Source organism: Medicago sativa, chromosome 7, assembly GCF_051527215.1.
Source record: "Medicago sativa cultivar Bolivia chromosome 7, Bolivia_mono, whole genome shotgun sequence".
Lineage (NCBI taxonomy): Eukaryota > Viridiplantae > Streptophyta > Magnoliopsida > Fabales > Fabaceae > Medicago > Medicago sativa.
The window spans coordinates 73,273,059-73,292,243 of record NC_140755.1 but is presented as its reverse complement, the minus strand read 5'-3'; the positions used below and the strand labels follow the sequence as shown (position 1 = coordinate 73,292,243).

Genomic DNA, 19,185 nt, shown 5'->3' with positions numbered 1-19,185 from the left:
TATACATGTATGCATACATGTCTGTACAAGTATTACATATTATTTAAAGTAACATCTAAAATTTTATGGCTCTACTTCTCTTTATAGTTCTAAGTTTGTGCATATCAAGTTGCAAAGTTGATGCAAGAAGCAAACCTCTATTAGATGAGCAAAATCAGTTTACTCTATCAAAGAGTATCATGGTATTATCTATATGATTTATTGTCCTTTCTTAATTTGATTTATACATTATTTTTGTTGATTGTAATCATGTTTATAAATCCAGCATCCAGTGGACAATAATTTTGATTGTGTTGATATCTACAAACAACCTGCTCTACAACATCCCTTAATAAAAAATAGTTGGACAATTTATAATATTAATTATCTTACTTGTTTTTGGTCAAATAACTTAGTGGCTAAAAATTCAACCATTTAAGATGAATACGTGGGGTGTCTGGGGTTCGAACTCTGACACCATATATTATACTATGTCCCTATCAATTGAGTTAAGCTCAAAAGGACCACACATTATCTTACTTTAGTGCAATATGAAAACTAATTGTTATTTGATAAAGTAGGAGAGAATGATATATAACCGAATAATTTATTTTTCAATATTTATAACCTTAAATTTTAATTCAAGATTAATTGATTCGTTTATAATGAATTTCAACTTCAATTATAATTCATTGTTCATTAAAATTTATTTTATTCCTTCTTTGTTGCAACATGTGTAGCTTTTCCCAACTTTCATGAACAACACTGTGCGAAGTAGATCATCTTATGGTAAAACAATGAATGATTGTCCATTGGGAAAAGTACCTATCTACAAGAGGACTAGAGAACATCAAGTTATTACTAATTCGTCTTCAAATTTACAAATGGATGGTTTTCGGCAGTATTCCCAAAGTTCTCCAGGCTATCATGTAAGTTGGTACTTTTAATCAATACATTTTACATAAAATGTCATAACATTATGTGTGTGTGTCTATATATATATATATATATATATATATATATATATATATATATATATATATATATATATATATATATATCCCTGCTTTTTAGTGGATGACGAAGAAACAACTAGGGTTACAAAGGAGAAAGGTAAGGCCAAGTGTGTGTGCACGATATATGCAGTAAAATATCAAATTTTAAATACAAGATATTGTGTGTGTGTGTAACAATTCACTTTAACATTTATAAATTGTACAAAATAAGATATATTGCTTATTTTAAATGATGTATGTTTTTGCGTTTTCTAGACTGTTACCCTTGAATACAACCCAAAACATGATATTTCATGGAGCATACGCGGCTATAGCTGGGTATGATCTATCAGTTCAAGCACTCCAATACAGCATATCTGCAATTTGGCTTGAAGTGGATCATCAAGAGAACTAAATAGCATAAAAGTCAGAGCCGGGGTTAGTTACTTTTCATTACATTTATGCCGATTTATTTTTTCAGTTTCATGACATTGGATTTATGAGAGATATATATGGAGAAAAAGTATTCATTCCATACATGTTCTTTTTCACTAATTTTTTTTTTGGTTACATTTTCACTAATGTATTAATGGTTTCATAATTTTGTATGGATACTGTACAAAAAAAATCTCTTTTTTAATATACTATTCACATCCATTTTTTGATGTGCAAGCTTAATTTAATGTATTGATGTTTTTTTTTGTGTGTGTATAGAACTCCATTTGAATATTGTACCAAAAAATTAGGCTATTGTATCTATGGTCTCTTATATTTATTTTAAGTTTTAAATTAATCTATTTTATTTTAAATGTTTCAAGTTGGTCTAAAATATTTTTAACGGTGGCATAAATTAGTTCTTCCATTAGTTGGCCACTTGACCATTTGAATTTGAAAGGTGACTAATGAATTACACACTTGGACGCACAAGTGGATGCCACTTCAACAATACATTAAGTATTAAAAAACAAAACTTAAATTACTTCAAAATTTTTATAAAATATATATATATATATATATATATATATATATATTTTGGGTTTAGTTTTATCTCCTTTTTTTTTTCCCTTTATCTTAATATATTTTTATATTTTTGAAGAAGTCTTTTTTTTTTTTTTTGTAATTAGCACATAATTAATATGCATATATGTTGAAGATTAAATAATGTAACTATTTTTTTGTTGTTGATAAAAGCACTTAAAATATAAAAACCTAGGAGAGGCCTGAACTAATTACGAAAGAGTTACATATAAGTAAGCCTAGGATACGGAAAATTAGAACAATCTCTTGAAAGAAAAGTGCTTAAAAATAAAGGGGGGTCATTCCACCATTGCGTAGTAAAGCAGGGTAAACCGAACCCATTCTTCGCCAAAGCGTCAGCCACTTGGTTTCCCTCCCTAGGAACAGGCGTACAAATAATATTCATATAACTCATGAATTTGAAAGAATTAGAATATGAACGGTGGAAAACTTTTAAGAAAGGGTGTGGAATTTTTTTTAGAGGTGTCAATAGAAATATAATCTTATTATGCTCACAAAAATTTTCTTTTGCCGCATAAACTTACACCAAGAAAGACTATTTACATGAATTTAATTAGACCGAGGAGAATGAGAAGAGCAATGTTCTTGAACTATGGAGCAACACCAATGCTACATATGGTTCAATACAACAATATAGCATGTTGAAATCCCCCCTAAAAAAACATGCTGAAGGTTCAATACTACATATGGTGTCACAAAGAGACAATATCCAAACATAAGGTTAACTCAGGCTTAGTTTACGACGTGTTTCAATTTTGAATCTTCAATAATTCTAAAAAGAAAATTTAAAAGGGATAAATAATAGTCGCACCACTTTGACCATAAAAATAAATAATAGTCACACCACAATAGTTTATGAAAAATATAATGTAAACATGATGGAAACATTCAAATCATTTACATCACGTGCAAGTGATGAAATATAAGAAATCTAATCTTATTATGCTTACAAATTTTTTCTTTTGCCGCACAAAATTACACAAAGAAATACCATGTACATGAATTTAATTTGACACAGGAGAATGAAAAGAGCTATGTTCTTGAACCATCGAGCAGCAACAATATTACATATGGTTTAATACAACAATATCTGAAATTCTCCCAAAAAAAACATGCTGAAGTTCAAAGTGAAACACAACATTATGTATATAAACTTGAAAGTCATCCTCAAGTCGGTGCATCAAAAATGTGGGTTCTAAATGTGATTATGCAACCCCCATATAAAGTACTCTTCATTGAGAGATGAAAAGACGAAATAAATGAGAGTAAAAATGTTTTTAAGAGAATGATAGTTTGAAAGGAATGGACCATAAATCAAAAGGTGGCTTGGAAAGGATTTTAGGAAGTGACATTAAAAGATCATTGTAGGTTACTATAACAATAATATGTGAAATAAGAAAATGTGAGAGTTTTATACTTTAGGAGTTAGTATTTTAGATATTAAATTCATATAGTGGAGGTTATACTTTAGAAGTTGAAAGAATTATAATATGAAAGGTGGTAAGTTTTTTTTTGGTAAAAATGAAAGGTGGTAAGTTTTGATGAAAGGGTGAGGAGGTTTTTTAGAGGTGTCACATAGTCACAATCCAAACATTAGAATGAAACAAGTTTCAAATTCAAAGATATATAGATAGATAGATACGCATTTTGAATTTTTCCTGGTCCTGGGTTTGCGTCGCATATGGGAAAGAAGATGAATCAGTGGGAGGGGGATGAATAAATGGGGATTAGGGATTTGAGTGTAGCGGTTCAATAAAAAAATGAATCCTATGTAACGATAACACCCTTTCCTTCTTGCTAAAAATGAACTCAAAATTCACACTCATAATCAACCCAATTTTAGTTGTGGGGTGGGATTTAGGGATAAAATCAACAAAAGGGATGAATTTCATTTATAGGTTTGAAAGAATTCAATAAATATTTTTGCATTGAGAAACTTTATGTGTTTTTTAAATTTGAGAGGAGGAATAAAGGCTGTGATGTTATCAAACTGAACAAGGGCAATATAGATGTTTATCAATTTGTAAACGAGATAGAGGAGGTGTTAGATGCTATCATATATCCAATTTGTTCAATCCTAATGATGATTTGCTTGAATTTTTTTGTTTTGTTTTTATTTTGGTAGAAGATGAGGAAGATGATGGTGGTAGGGATGAAGATTATGCATGGCAACAAAACCCACACCCGTGGTTACCCGCCCGAACCAAATTCAATTTGACGGGTTTTTCCCGTTTTGACTGGGTTTGGATATGGGTATGAGTTTTCCCCGATTTCAAAACACGGGTATGGGATGGGTATCGGGTATATAGGTACCCACCCAGAACCCATACCCAAACCCGTCCCAAATGTAAAAAATTACTTTATGATGATATGTCATGTTATTTTGTTTGATAATTGTCATTTTAATAAAAAATACCATTGTTATTTAAAAGATCAACTAAATCAATCCGTCTAATAAATGTTAAAGTGAGCGTATTGTTGGATAATGTATTACAGCGTTGCTCTTGGGGATGAAAAAAACTTCTATTTTTTATCAAAAAAAATTATTCAATGCAGGGACAGGGATGGGGCGGGGATACCCGAACCCATCGGGGACGGGGATGAGATTCAATTTCTCATCCCCGTTGGGTATGGGTAGGGTAACGGGTAAGTATATTCAAATCGGGTATGGGGACGGGGAAGGTAAAACCCGTCCCCACCCCACCCTGTTGCCATGCCTAATGAAGATGATGATGAACACTCCCTCCGGTCCTATTTATAAAAAACATTTGAATTTTTTGATTCATTGCATAAATGATGTATTTGGTCTATATTCTAGACAAGATACATTAATTACACAGTTAATCTAAAAACTCAATTTTTTCTTATAAATAGGACCGGAGGGAGTATAATTCAATTGCAATTCTATTAATTTGGTATACAGGTGAATGACACAATATTTGTGTCAGAAGTCTCTGTATTCTATATATTCAATTGACGAAGAAATAAGTTTAAAGATATTTGAATAGTCATTTTTTAAATCAAAGAATAATTCAATAGACCTATCAACTTTGTTTTTTATTTTTAGAAAAGACTTATCAAGTTTGTCACTTCTTATAACTTGGAAAATAAATATGATCAAACCCGTGCAACGCACGAGTTATATACCTAGTGTTGATAAAAGAAAACTGCTATCTCACCAACAAAAACCTTTCTCTCATTGCCTCTTGTTGGTATATGACTCAAAATTGAGTCTTTGTGTTTCTGAGGAATCGTGACACGATTTAGCAAACGTGTCACGATTTTCTTATGCCGTGAGTATGTTTTGCAGGGTGGCAAAACGTGACACGATTTTGGGGAACCGTGACACGATTTTTGGCTTGCTGGGCAAGTTTTCAGGATAAGGTTGGTCGTACGTTGGGTCGTACGCACCAAACGTGTCACGATTTGGGAAATCGTGACACGATTTGGGAAATCGTGACACGATTTTGATAGATCTGAAACACGTTTTAAGCATTCTTTGACCCATTTTGTTGGGTAAGCTTGGTGAATCTCATGGAAACCAAAGGAGGGAACTTTTAGGGTTTTAGATACTAAATGTTGAGGGTCTTTGGGTGAGGTTCAAAGCTTCAAGATGTGAATCTTAGAGAACCAAAAGAGGGGGCTCTTCGGAAAAGGGTTGGTGCCTTTTGGGGAAGATTCATGGGGTTGGGAAACACATGAGTGAAGAGTCTATTGTAAACACCTTGGGAGAGTGAAAATTCATGAGTGTCTTGTTCATTGGTGAGATTGGGAAAATGGGTAGAAATTAGGGTTGTTCTTTGTGAGCTTGTTGAAGCTAATTTCTTGTAACTCATTTGTATCTCTTTGTAAGAACTCATTGATAGTGGATTGGAGAGATCAATCTCTCCCCCAGAGTAGGTCAAGTTGGACCGAACTGGGTGAACATTTCTTGGTGTTGTTATCTTTTCTTTACTCTCTTTATCTTATTTATTCCTTGGTTGGATTGTGGTTTTGCTATGCACTTGGTTTATAGACTAGGTTTATATTGTTGTTGTTGCTTGTGATTAATTTTGGTTGTTGGTTGCCATTGATACTTGCTCCACACATCATAGTTTGTATTGGTGTGAAATTTGAGTCCGGAATTCACAACAATTGGCGCCCACCGTGGGGCAAGGGGAGAAGTTTGTCAAGTGTGCACCATGGGTACCAAAGGTTACATCTTGGAGATGGAAGCAAGCATGGTTCAATGGAAGTGTATGGAAGCATTGAAGGTTGAGGTTTTGAAGCCGGTCATCCTAGCACAATCGAAGAAGGTAAAGTGTGAAGAGAGGAGGTCATGATGGTAGTGTCATGGCAGTGATGTGTGTGTTCTCAATGGGTAAGTTTAGCCTGGAGAGGCGGTGTGAAGAATACTCGCGATCAACCTTTGAGGTGGAGTGGCAAGGTGGAAGCATAGTGTGAGTACGCATTTGGAAGTTGAGGTAGAGAAAGCTCAACTTGAGGTGGAGTTGATGACACCGGGAATGGTACGACTATGGAGGCCTTGGGTGCTATGCTCTAGTTGTGAGCATGTGAATTCTTCAAGAGGACGGAAGGCATTCCGGGGGTTGAAGAATGTTTGGCATGGCTTGTGGAATTACCGGAAAAGGCCAATGGTAATTGGAGGCAAGTGAATCTTCGGGAGGACGGATTTGATCACTCCGGTGGCCGAAGAGGTTATGGTGTAGGCTTGTGGAACTACCTAAAAATCCTAGTGTAGTTGGATGCAAGGAACTTCATGAGAGCGGAAGGCATTCCGAGGTTTGAAGAGGTAAAGGTGAGAAAACTTGTGGAACTACAAAGTGTAGTTGGATGCAAGGAATAAGACTTGGAAGCTTGTGGAACTACCGAGGGTGGTTGGATGCAAGTGGAGGTCGGTGTGTGGATCAAGGTTCAAGCAGGTCTTTGGACTTGATTGGTTTTGTCTTGGGGAATAGTTCAAGGCAAGGTTAAGGAGCAAGATGGTTGATGGTTAAAGTGGCATCGCCATCAAATTAGAGTCAAGGTGGAGAATGTTGGTATATGACTCAAAATTGAGTCTTTGTGTTTCTGAGGAATCGTGACACGATTTAGCAAACGTGTCACGATCTTCTTATGCCGTGAGTATGTTTTGCAGGGTGGCAAAACGTGACACGATTTTGGGGAACCGTGACACGATTTTTGGCTTGCTGGGCAAGTTTTCAGGATAAGGTTGGTCGTACGTTGGGTCGTACGCACCAAACGTGTAACGATTTGGGAAATCGTGACACGATTTTGACAGATCTGAAACACGTTATAAGCATTCTTTGACCCATTTTGTTGGGTAAGCTTGGTGAATCTCATGGAAACCAAAGGAGGGAACTTTTAGGGTTTTAGATACTAAATGTTGAGGGTCTTTGGGTGAGGTTCAAAGCTTCAAGATGTGAATCTTAGAGAACCAAAAGAGGGGGCTCTTGGGAAAAGGGTTGGTGCCTTTTGGGGAAGATTCATGGGGTTGGGAAACACATGAGTGAAGAGTCTATTGTAAATACCTTGGGAGAGTGAAAATTCATGAGTTTCTTGTTCATTGGTGAGATTGGGAAAATGGGTAGAAATTAGGGTTGTTCTTTGTGAGCTTGTTGAAGCTAATTTCTTGTAACTCATTTGTATCTCTTTGTAAGAACTCATTGATAGTGGATTGGAGAGATCAATCTCTCCCCCAGAGTAGGTCAAGTTGGACCGAACTGGGTGAACATTTCTTGGTGTTGTTATCTTTTCTTTACTCTCTTTATCTTATTTATTCCTTGGTTGGATTGTGGTTTTGCTATGCACTTGGTTTATAGACTAGGTTTATATTGTTGTTGTTGCTTGTGATTAATTTTGGTTGTTGGTTGCCATTGATACTTGCTCCACACATCATAGTTTGTATTGGTGTGAAATTTGAGTCCGGAATTCACAACACCTCTCATTATCTCTTCCTCCTAAATATTTTTTAAATATTTTTTTGATGAATATTTTTTAAATATAATACTCACATTCATTTTTTTTTGATGTACAAGGTTTTTCCAAGTTTATATGGAGACAACCAACTACGACTAACTAGTCGATGGACGGTAAGAATATGAATTTAAAACATTAAATAATATATACTATGAAGGAAACTAAAATAATAATATTGTTATTGTGCTCAAGCTCAACTTGATATAAATTTGTAGGCAGATGGTTACAACCAAACTGGATGTTTCAATGATAATTGTCCTGGCTTCGTGCAAGTCAATCATAACAAAGAATATGCTATTGGATCTATCATATCACCCACCAATTCCATTGGATCAACTTCAAAATTATTTACTATTTTATTAATCAAACATGTAAAATTGATTATGAATGTATTACAAACTATTAGATCAATTATACTATATAATACAAGGCTTAATTACACTTTTTGCCCCCTAAGTTTCCCGAAGTTGTGATTTTGGCCCCCGAAAAAAAACAACTCTTTCGAGGCCCCCTAAGTTTACTTTCTGTTGCAATTTTGGCCCCCCACGCCAATTTTGACCCAGTCAATGCTGACGTGGGCGCCATGTGTGTAAAATTTTAATTATTTTTGTATTTTTTAATTTTGTAATTAAAAAATAAAAAATAAAAAATATTTTAATTTTTAATTTTTGTAATAAAAAAATTGTAATTAATATTTTTTTATTTGTAATAAGAAACAAAAATATTATTTTTTGTAATTAAAAAACAAAAAAAAAAATATTATTTTTGATTTATTTTTGTAATTAAAAAAACCTTTTTTATATTTGTAAAACATTTTTTTTAATTACAATTTTTTTTATTTTTTTAAAATTAAAAAAAATTTACACACGTGGTTCCCACGTGTCCGTTGACTGGGTCAAAATTGGCGTGGGGGCCAAAATTGTAACAGAAAGTAAACTTAGGGACCTGGAAAGAGTTGATTTTTTAGGGGGTCAAAATCACAACATTGGAAAACTTAAGAGGCCAAAAGTGTAATTAAGCCTAATTACAAATAGGTGAAATTAAAGATGTTTACGAAAAAATTTGTTTAGTAAAATTTTATTCAAGACGTGTATTAATTAACTGTGTTAATATTTATATCGAGAATTTTTTAAAAAGTAATAACTAAATTAATTGAATAGAATGATAATTAAATAGACGACCTATGTAAAAAAATAAAATAAAAAAAATACAGATGACCTTAAATATTTACAACTCATCATGAGTTAATGTTTTTGTTTTTTCAATTAGTCTTACTATGTTTGGTTAATATCTTCTCCAAGTAATTTATCCAGTCATCTCTTAATAATTTCTTAAATAATTGCAGGATCCATCTACAGGCCATTGGTGGTTATATGTTCAACGTGAATCAATACGTATTGGATATTGGCCAAAAGAAATATTCACTCACTTAAGAGAAGGAGCATCTAAAATCAAATTTGGAGGTCAAACTTATGCTCCACCCAATAAGGATTGTCCCCCAATGGGTAGTGGGAGATTTCCTAAAGAAAAAATTATAAACTCGGGTTTCATGGCAAGACTTACGATTATTGATTCAAAGTATAATGAACCTGCTATAAAACCTGAAGATATGAAGCCATATAAAGATGCTAATACAAATTGTTATGATTTGGAGTACCATGGTGATGAGGGACGTTTGTATAGGCAAGCTTTTCTTTATGGTGGACCAGGTGGACCAAATTGTGGTATATGATTTGTATTGAAAATCTTATTTAATAAAACTCTGATTCATCCTTGATATAGATTGCAATTCCCTTCGACCAAAACAACATAGTTAAAATAAAATTTGTGCCCTTAAAAAAAACATAAAATTTGTGGAAAGTTTAAACTTTAGAATTGTATTTAAAAAAATGTATTTTACAAAGGTATAAATTTACATAAATTATATAATTTAACATTTTTATATTACATAAAGGACCTAAATTTGGAAAAAGAAAAGCCTACATGTCCCCGTGAGCTTGGCTCTGAAGGTGAGAAAAACACAAGCGGGGGGGGGGGGGGGGGGTTTGAATTGTGTTAGATTTTTCTTCGTTTCTCCTAAACTGAAGCACACTGATCAGAAGCAAAGAGAGACAGCTTCTGAAGTAATATTCAGGATCTAAATGCAGCAGATAAAAACAGAGAGAGAGAGAGAGAGAGAAGAAGAAGAAGAAGGACACAAAGCAATTATACTGGTTCCTTCCACAATCCGGAAGTAGTCCAGTCCTCCTTGCACTTCCAAGGAGAATTCACTAAAATGTAATATCTGATTACAATGGCTCATGCACACAGCAAGAGACTTCCTTTGCTCAAGCACACTTTGCAAGAGTCTTCCTATGCTCAAGAATACAATCAAGAGACTTCTATGCTCAAGCACAACTGCAAGAGACTTCTAATCAAACAAGATTACAAAGAAAAATGTTTGAGGTTGAACACTTGATATTCAATCAGTGGTGTTCACAATACAAATCAGATAAGACTCTTAAGACTTAAGAATTTCTAAGATATGAACTTGAGAAACAGAAATTCTAAGTGAGCTTTGAATGCAGAATGATTTCAGCAGAGTTTTGACACTTGTAGAATGTTGAGTCTTGTGTTCAGGATTGTCAAACTCTAAGTCTTCACTCCTTTATATAGAGGTGTGAAAGAGACGTTGTGAAATTGCCACCACATCAAAAGAGTCGTTATTGAAGCTTGATCAATCACCAATGATCTTTTGCCTGATATGGTTGTTGTCCTATGAAGAACCAATTTGAAATCCATTCCTATTGAGAAGGAACATTGTTGCAGGCAGAGTTGTATTCTGGAGCTGTTTTCTTGTCTTGTAGCGTGGACACTGCAGAGTAGTGGAGATAGTGGTTGTACACTTTGTACTTTGTCAACGCTTTTTGAAGATAAGCATCCAATGCCTTCAAATCTTCACAAAAATGACTGTTGCATTGTATTTCCAATCTTCTGCATTGCTTTCGAATCCAATAGACAGCTTTTGAAGTGTTAAATCTTGAATCTTCAGCTTCTGGTGATTTTCAGCTTCTGATGAGGTTGCTTCTGAGTAACTTGCTTCTGATGAACTTCCGCTTCTGATGACGTCATCATCTTCGGGAGCACTTTGTCTTCAGGAGCACTTTTCTTTAGACGCTTTCAAGCTTCCTTTTCTTGATTCCTTAGCTCTCTTTTGTTCTTCAGAACCTTTATATGATGTAAATTTTTAACTATGGTCCTGTACACTTGAACAAATATTAGCTAGTCCAATTGACAATTTTTAATACCTTGTTATCATCAAAACTCTCTAAGGTTTATTGTTAAACACATTTTGTTCCAACAAGCTCAGTTGGTAGAAAATCCTAGACACCGCAAAAAAATAGCTTACACAACAATAACGTAATTGATAGAAACTCCTATTACACCAAAATTAGCTAAAGTGATTACTTATTGATTACCTTTAAAGTGTGAGTGATGAACCACAACCTCAAACTCTATCTCAAGCAAGTGACGCCTCTTCAACACCAAGGATCTCCCAAAATGACGACCTTTATTATTACTAGTGAGGATATTTGCATCCACCAAGGAGTCAACATGCAATTCTATAGCTCTAAAATCCAACCTTCTCGTATAAACCAAACCCTTAAACACGCCCCAAAGTTCCACCACATACACACTATGCATAATTACTTACCAACATTTTTTGCGAAACCCCCGAACCATTCACCATCACTCCCTCGAATCACACTGGCACACCCTGCACTCATACTATCACTACAAGAACCATCACTATTCAACTTAACCCAACCTTTCATACGAGACTTCCAACAAATTAAAACACTTTCACAAGGGAACACCGAAATATATTTATTCGCCCTATCAACTTTATTATTATCTTTAATGCGCTTCAAAACATCATGAGCCAGATAAGTTGGCCTATGAATTGCTTTTTCTGAAGAATGATTTATTTAAATTAAATTTTTAATTGATTACTTTATATTATGATTTAAATTAAATTTTTAATTGATTATTTTCATTTATTTTCTTCAATCATTTTTTTTATACAATCTTCAATCATTATTTTTAGTGAAATAATCTACACATAATGAATCTCCAACAAATATACAATTGCCATAGAGTTTTGAAATTTTAAAATTTAATTTTTTTAGGGTCATGTTAACTTGTGCCCTTAGGAAAAAGCTACTACATTTGGCCCTAAGGGCACAAGTTAACATGACCAATTAGAGTTTCATAGAGCTTGAAAGTATAACTATTGAAACTATTGAATGCACAATTTCTAAGAAAAAGCTACTACATTTGGCTTCTTAACTTATGCACCAAGGGCACAAGTTAACATTTCCTTTTTTTTTTAACACCGATAATTCTTTTTATCAAAGCACTAATTACATAAAGGAGAACCCGTGAAAAGGAAATCGAGATGAAAATTGCTTTTCTGACAATGAAAACTTCCTATTGACACAAGTAAAATACTAAAATGCCCCCAGCGGCAGTTAACAACCGCTCAATGATACACTGACAGTTAACAACCGCTGGCCACCAGCGCCAGTTAACAACCGCTGGCACCAGCGGCAGTTAACTGCCGTTCACAGCAGTAAACTAGTCCAGTGCTGTCTGCACTCTACACTGGTTATCCAGGAGAATTTTTCCTGTTTTTGCATCCAATTGCAAATTAAAGTAAAGAAGCAGGATATGTCGGGAAATTAAAACGTACGTACAAAATAATATTTAACAGATAAAATTAAAACGCAAGAAATAATATAAAGGTATGTTGGAAAATGTCATAGAAATACCAAAATGTACGGAACATGTCATAATTATACATCACAGTCGAAAAGTACATAAAAAAAGCCTAATCATAATCAACCCTGCTGCCTAGCATGCCTCGGCCCCATGCGCCGCCTGGCAATCTGATACGTAAGGGTAGGGCGACCAGTATCGGCTATCCGCATCACCTCTTGGACAATCTCCTCTTTAGTCATCTCGACTTGCCTGGCCACAATATCATCAGCTATATGCCCCACATCCCGGATGATCGTCAGTGTGTCAGGCATCTCCCTGGCATGCTCCTCCTTTATGATCTGCTCCACGTTTGCTGGCCTGGGAGGATATCCTTCATTAGGTGGGAGAATACGAGGGTGAGAGACTTTGACATACCAAGCCATGTAGCCAGGCGCATGATGCCATGCTCTCTCACACCTATCTCCCTAAGCAGTGAATAACCACGCCTGAGCGTCCATCAACATTGTGGTCAGCAACTCTGTAGGCACCTGAACGACAGAAGACGGAGGTCTGGGAACGTCCTGTACAAAGGATAACTACCTCTTTACCCGCTCAGGTAAATGACGGTACACCCTCTCCTTCCTGCACATCAGCCATCCCGAGTAAGTGTACAGAAGCTGAAATGGGCGCACCTCTCTATGATCACCATAAGTAGAAAACCTGACGTCATCCACCTCTAAGCGATCCAGGCGTTAGCGGTAATGGTGCACATCTTTATGCCCTCTGCTAGTAAGCCATCTCCCAACACATGGTCTCTCCGGCTTCCAACTCGGGTTAGGTTTCCTCGGGTACGGACCTGGCAAATGCTCCAAAATCCATCCCTGCAACAAAATAAATAATACACAAAAATTATTATTCGAGTTAAATATTCAATAAATCTAAAACATTATAAAATAATCTAACATGATAATAAAATTTATAAAATAAATTCATAAAGAAATGAAGATAAATATTAAATTATTACCATAAAAAGAGTCGTACAACCAGCCATCGTTCTGTTATTCAGGATAACAGAATCATCCAGATAATTGTAAAGGTAAGCTAAAGTCATCCCTCCCTATGACCACTTCCCAATCACCTGCAAGTCCGCCATACAATCAAGATATATCAAGTCGATGTGTCTGTTCGTTTTGTTAGTGAGGGATAACTAATATGACCAGCAGATTCATTCCTAACCTCAGCCCTACCATCAGCATCTGACATTCCCAACAACCTGGTCATCAAATCAATCGAACGGTCCCAATCCATTGTCTCGTCGTGGTCCAGAATGCAGTCGTGAGTAGGAATGTGTAGGAGATTATGCACATCGTCCAAAGTGATCGTCACCTCCCCCACAGGTAGATGAAAACTACTGGTCTCCGTGTGCCACCTCTCTCACATAGCACGTATCATGGCATGGGTCACAGTCGAATACTCGGTGTATATTAAATCATGTAGGCCAGACCCCTCCACAGGCTCCCAAACCCGCCTCCGGCTTATCAAGCTCTTTCATCCTTTTCCCTGCATTTATACTCTTGTAACCCGCTTCATCATACCACATCTGAAATTCTAATTAATTAAGACATTGTCACTATTTTAAATAATTAAAACACTTACGCTACATTCTTTTAAATAATTAAAACATTTACGCTACATAATTTTAAATAATTAAATCACTTACGCTACATAATATTAAATAATTAAATCACTTACGCTACATAATATTAAATAATTAAAACACTTACGCTACATTCTTTTAAATAATTAAAACATTTACGCTACATTATTTTAAATAATTAAATCACTTACGCTACATTATTTTAAATAATTAAATCACTTACGCTACATAATATTAAATAATTAAATCACTTACACTACATAATATTAAATAATTAAAACACTTATGCTACATTCTTTTAAATAATTAAAACATTTACGCTACATTCTTTTAAATAATCACTTTAAAGCATTTAAAGAAGTTTAAACAATTTAAACACTTACATTATGATGGTTCACCCAAAGAGGGTCCGCCACGTGCCTCGCGTAGTCGGACAACAGTGACGTGGTCTCAGGTCCTCCCGGAAAGGGAGGCCCTCCAACAGGATACAGCGATATCAACAAAACATGACGGCGTCGTGGCTGAGTCTGAGGCTCAGGATCTCCCTCATGAACAACATTCTCTGCCTCAAGATAATCAGCCACAACATCCTGTGGCACCCCCTCATCATCTCCCACCTCCTCATCCTCTGCATCGTCCTGCGGCGGCTGATAAAACATCCTATCCTCCTCCATCCGGTCATATCCAACAAAACCCTCATCCGCATATACAGCATAATCATGCGCTGGTGTCAGATCAACCACCTGGGAGGAGTAATCCATCTGTGCCTGTGAGCCCTCTCCAACTATCCTCGGGTCCCTGCGCTTCCGAGTCTTAGGGACATACAGATTTCGATCCTCCTTTTCTCTATGAGCTCTAGCGGTACTCACCGCTTTACCTTTCCGCATCCTATCCTCTCTAATAAGTCGTTGCTGCTCATCTGTATCTCTAGCCATATCTGTACAAAACAAATTTAAAAAAACATAAATACGTGGAACAATGGTTCTAACCTAATCTAACTTATGCATTCATCAAACCTAATCTAACTACATTATCCTAATCTAACTTATGCATTCATCAAATCTAATCTAACTACATTATCACATTATGGTTATTCTACATTATGGTTATCATTATGCCAAAATTATGGAGCAATGTTCTAACCCGTACATTATCACAAATTAAACTTAAGCATATATGATAAATTAAACTTAGGTATTCATAAAATTTAATATAACACATTCATCAAACTTTATGTAACATACCACATTATGCCATTCATCAAACTTGCCAAAAAATGCAAAAAAAAAAAACAAACTTATAAACATCATAACATATATGCATTACACAAATATACGGTTATTATATCATTATGTCCAAACTAATCAAAGTTGCCAAAAAAAAAATGCAAACTTATAATCATTATAACATACATACATTATAAAATTGAACATATTTGCAAAAATATTACACAAAAAAAAAAAAGCAAGATTTTCTCACTTAGGCATTTCATCAAACATCTTATGCGCATTTCAAAATACTAGCACAATTAGTGTTAATTCAACATCAAATTCAACTACATTGTACCTAAACCTACTCTAAACAACAATACCAGCATAAACAATCAATTACAACATCTAATTCTATCATAATTTGCAATTTTTAAACCTAACCTAAACCCTAAACATTTTGCTAAAATTAAGAAAATAACACCCTAAACAACCTACATTGCATGTAAATAGGAAGAAATGTACTTACTTGTGATTTACTTGAAGCAAATTGGATGATTTTCGTGCAAATGAAGGTTTGGGTGAATTTGGTATGTTTTTGAACTTTCTTGAATGTGTTTCTGTTAACCAGAAACTGCAGTTTCTGCGTTCTTAAGATACAGTTCTCAGCGGCAGTTAACTACCGCTGAGGCCAGCGGCAGTTAACTGCCGGCGGTTTGCAGAACGGTAGTTAACTACCGTTGGAGGCATTTAAGTATTTTACTTGTGTCTTTATGAAGTTTTCTATGTCAAAAAAGCAATTTTCAATCGAGATCTATCCCTAGCAAGCCTTGGCCTAAAAAAAAGATGTGGATCATTCCACTATTGAACAGTAAAGCTACACAAATCTTGGCCATAGCATTTGCGACAAGGTTTCTATTGAAGAATTAAATACCATAATATTTTTTGATTCTCTGGTAAAATCGGAAGGTTTGACGAGTTTGACCGAGTTAACACTCGGTAAAATCGTATAAACTCGACCGAGTTTACATCTAACAGAAAAAAAATCGGCCCTTTTTTTGGGTCCATTTTTTTTCAAAACCCAATTCCTTTTCTACAAGCCCAAAAACTGAAACATTTACTAAATAGTTACCTTTACAGTAACACGTTGTTCCAGAGATAAAACATTTCTTTTTCTTTCTTCTCTAAGGTCTAAAATCACGAACAGCGGACATACCAGTTAGAGTTACGATTCCGACGGTAGAAATTCAGATTTTGACGCCGATGATTGCAACGCCGGTTAGGGTTGCGGTGGTGGTGGTTGTTGACCATTTGAAGAAATTAACTAGTTTATTTTTTAGATAGTTTTATTAACAACTTTAGGAACTTGTGAAACTTGCTTTTTTTGGATGGTTTTATGGATGGCTTAAACTTAGAGACTTATGAAACTTATGATTTTGTGCTTTAATTTTTGTATTTTGATATTAAGTTGAGCATAACGTTTTATTATGGTAGTTTTGTATACTTTGCTTTTAAGTCATACTAGTTTAGAGACCCGGCGTTGCCCGAGTTAGATATTAAATAAATTTTATAAGTTTGTGTGCACAAATACACGTGTCAGTATATTAGATTGAATTTATTTAAATTTACAATGATAATAATATCATAAAAATAAATGTAAATGTTGAGATGAATGTCCAATGCAAGAATAAAAAGTGTAACAAAATCAATAATGAATTAGTCCAAGTGGTAAGAGTTTTGGGTCCCTTTAAACATGTGGTCATGTGTTTGTTTCGTGGCTCATGCGTATGAGAGAGAAAAATCGATTGAAAGGGAAGAAAGTGGTTGAAATATATATATATATATATATATATATATATATATATATATATATCAAAGTATATGTATGAGAAATAATAAAATTAGATGAAAAGAAGGTTTGGGGATTCTGCTTGTGCTCAAAATATGTAAATATGTGATTAACGAAAATTTATTTATTTATAGTTAACATTTGCATTAGAATATGCTGCTAAAAGATAACATGATAACTAATCGAACCTTTTTTTATTAAAATAAAAAAACTAATCGAACCTTTTTTCCCCTCAAACATAAAAACTAATTGAATGATATAGTGCTAAAAGATTAGTAATAACTAATTGAAGCTTCTTTTCCTAAAAACAAATAAACAAATTGGAGTCTTTTAATCATAAAATAAGATCGTATATGTAAACTTTGTTGAAAGTATTATGTGTAGTTTGTTGAGATATTTCTGCTACATAAAATATTAGAAATTCAATAAAAATTTAAAGAAAATATTGAGTGGATAAGATCAAAATGTTGTTGAGATATTTATGTTAAAAAAAATTGGGTTAATTAAGTTTTTATTTCCTATAAATATTCACAGTTTTGTTTTTAGTCCCTATAAAATAAAATCAAACTTTTTAGTCACTGTGATATTTTCCTTAAGCATTTTAGGGACCAAAATTGTTGATGGAAATTTTTTATAGCGACAAAAAATGCTAATGGAAAAATTTTATAGGGACTAAAAATGCTGATGGAAAATTTTATAAGGACTAAAAAGTGTGATTTTATTTTATAGAGACTAAAAACAAAATTTTGAATATTTACAGTGACCATTTACTTAATTAACCCAATAAAATATTGGTTTTTTAAAAATAAAAAAAATAATAAAAATATTGAGAATGAATATGGAAGTGACAAGTGACATAAAAAAACCTTACTTTACATATATACTATTGATTGATTGATTGATTGATGTGTAGTTTGTTGAGATATTTTTGCTACATAAAATATTAGAAATTCAATAAAAATTTTATAAAAAAAATACTGAGTGCATAAGATCAAAAGTTTGTTGAGATATTTATGTTAAATAAAATATTGGTTTTTTAAAAATAGAAAAAATAATAAAAATATTGAGAATGAATGTGGAAGTGACACGTGACATAAAAAACCTTACTTTATATATATACTATTGATTTTGCACTATTGACCTATTTACATTATTATACTAACTTATATATATGTCATGCATATAATAAATTTTATATAATTTTAATTTTAGGTAAATTCGTACGAGTTCTCGAGTCGAGTTTACAAGTCGAGTTTACCTAGGCAAAACGAGTTGAGGTAAACTCTCGAGTTGTAAAACTTTGGTTTCAATATTGTGTAAGTCCTTGAAAATAATTTTTTTTTAACTCCTTGTATTCAGCTAGTCATTTATGTTAGGGACTAGATTGTGAAAAAAATACATTATAGGGACCTAATGTGAAAAAATATCGGGACCAAAATGTAAAATTATATACTTTACGGACTAAAATGAAAATTATTTGGGGACTAAAATGTAAAATTTAATACAATAGGGGCTAAAATGAAGAAAAATATATACTACAGGGACTAAAATGAAATAATATATAGTATAGCTATGGGACCAGAAAAATTATAAGGACCCAAGGAAGATAAAATAAACTTATAGGGACCACAAATATATCAAAGTCTTGTTTTATGAATATAATAACTATCTTTCATTTTGTTAAGCACTACATATCCCAGAATTCGCATTTCATAATCATAAATATGAACAAATTTATAA

At 33.8% G+C, this 19,185-nt stretch overlaps 1 pseudogene across 1 annotated transcript; it reads left to right on the top strand.

The window, feature by feature from the left end:
- The first annotated feature begins 27 nt into the window (after positions 1 to 27).
- LOC146908295 (protein neprosin-like) lies at positions 28 to 9,762 on the top strand (annotated as a pseudogene). Its single transcript, XR_015019661.1, has 7 exons — positions 28 to 182; positions 266 to 356; positions 712 to 916; positions 1,251 to 1,412; positions 8,051 to 8,104; positions 8,207 to 8,362; positions 9,337 to 9,762. The product of XR_015019661.1 is annotated as a protein neprosin-like (transcript).
- The last annotated feature ends 9,423 nt before the right edge of the window (positions 9,763 to 19,185 follow it).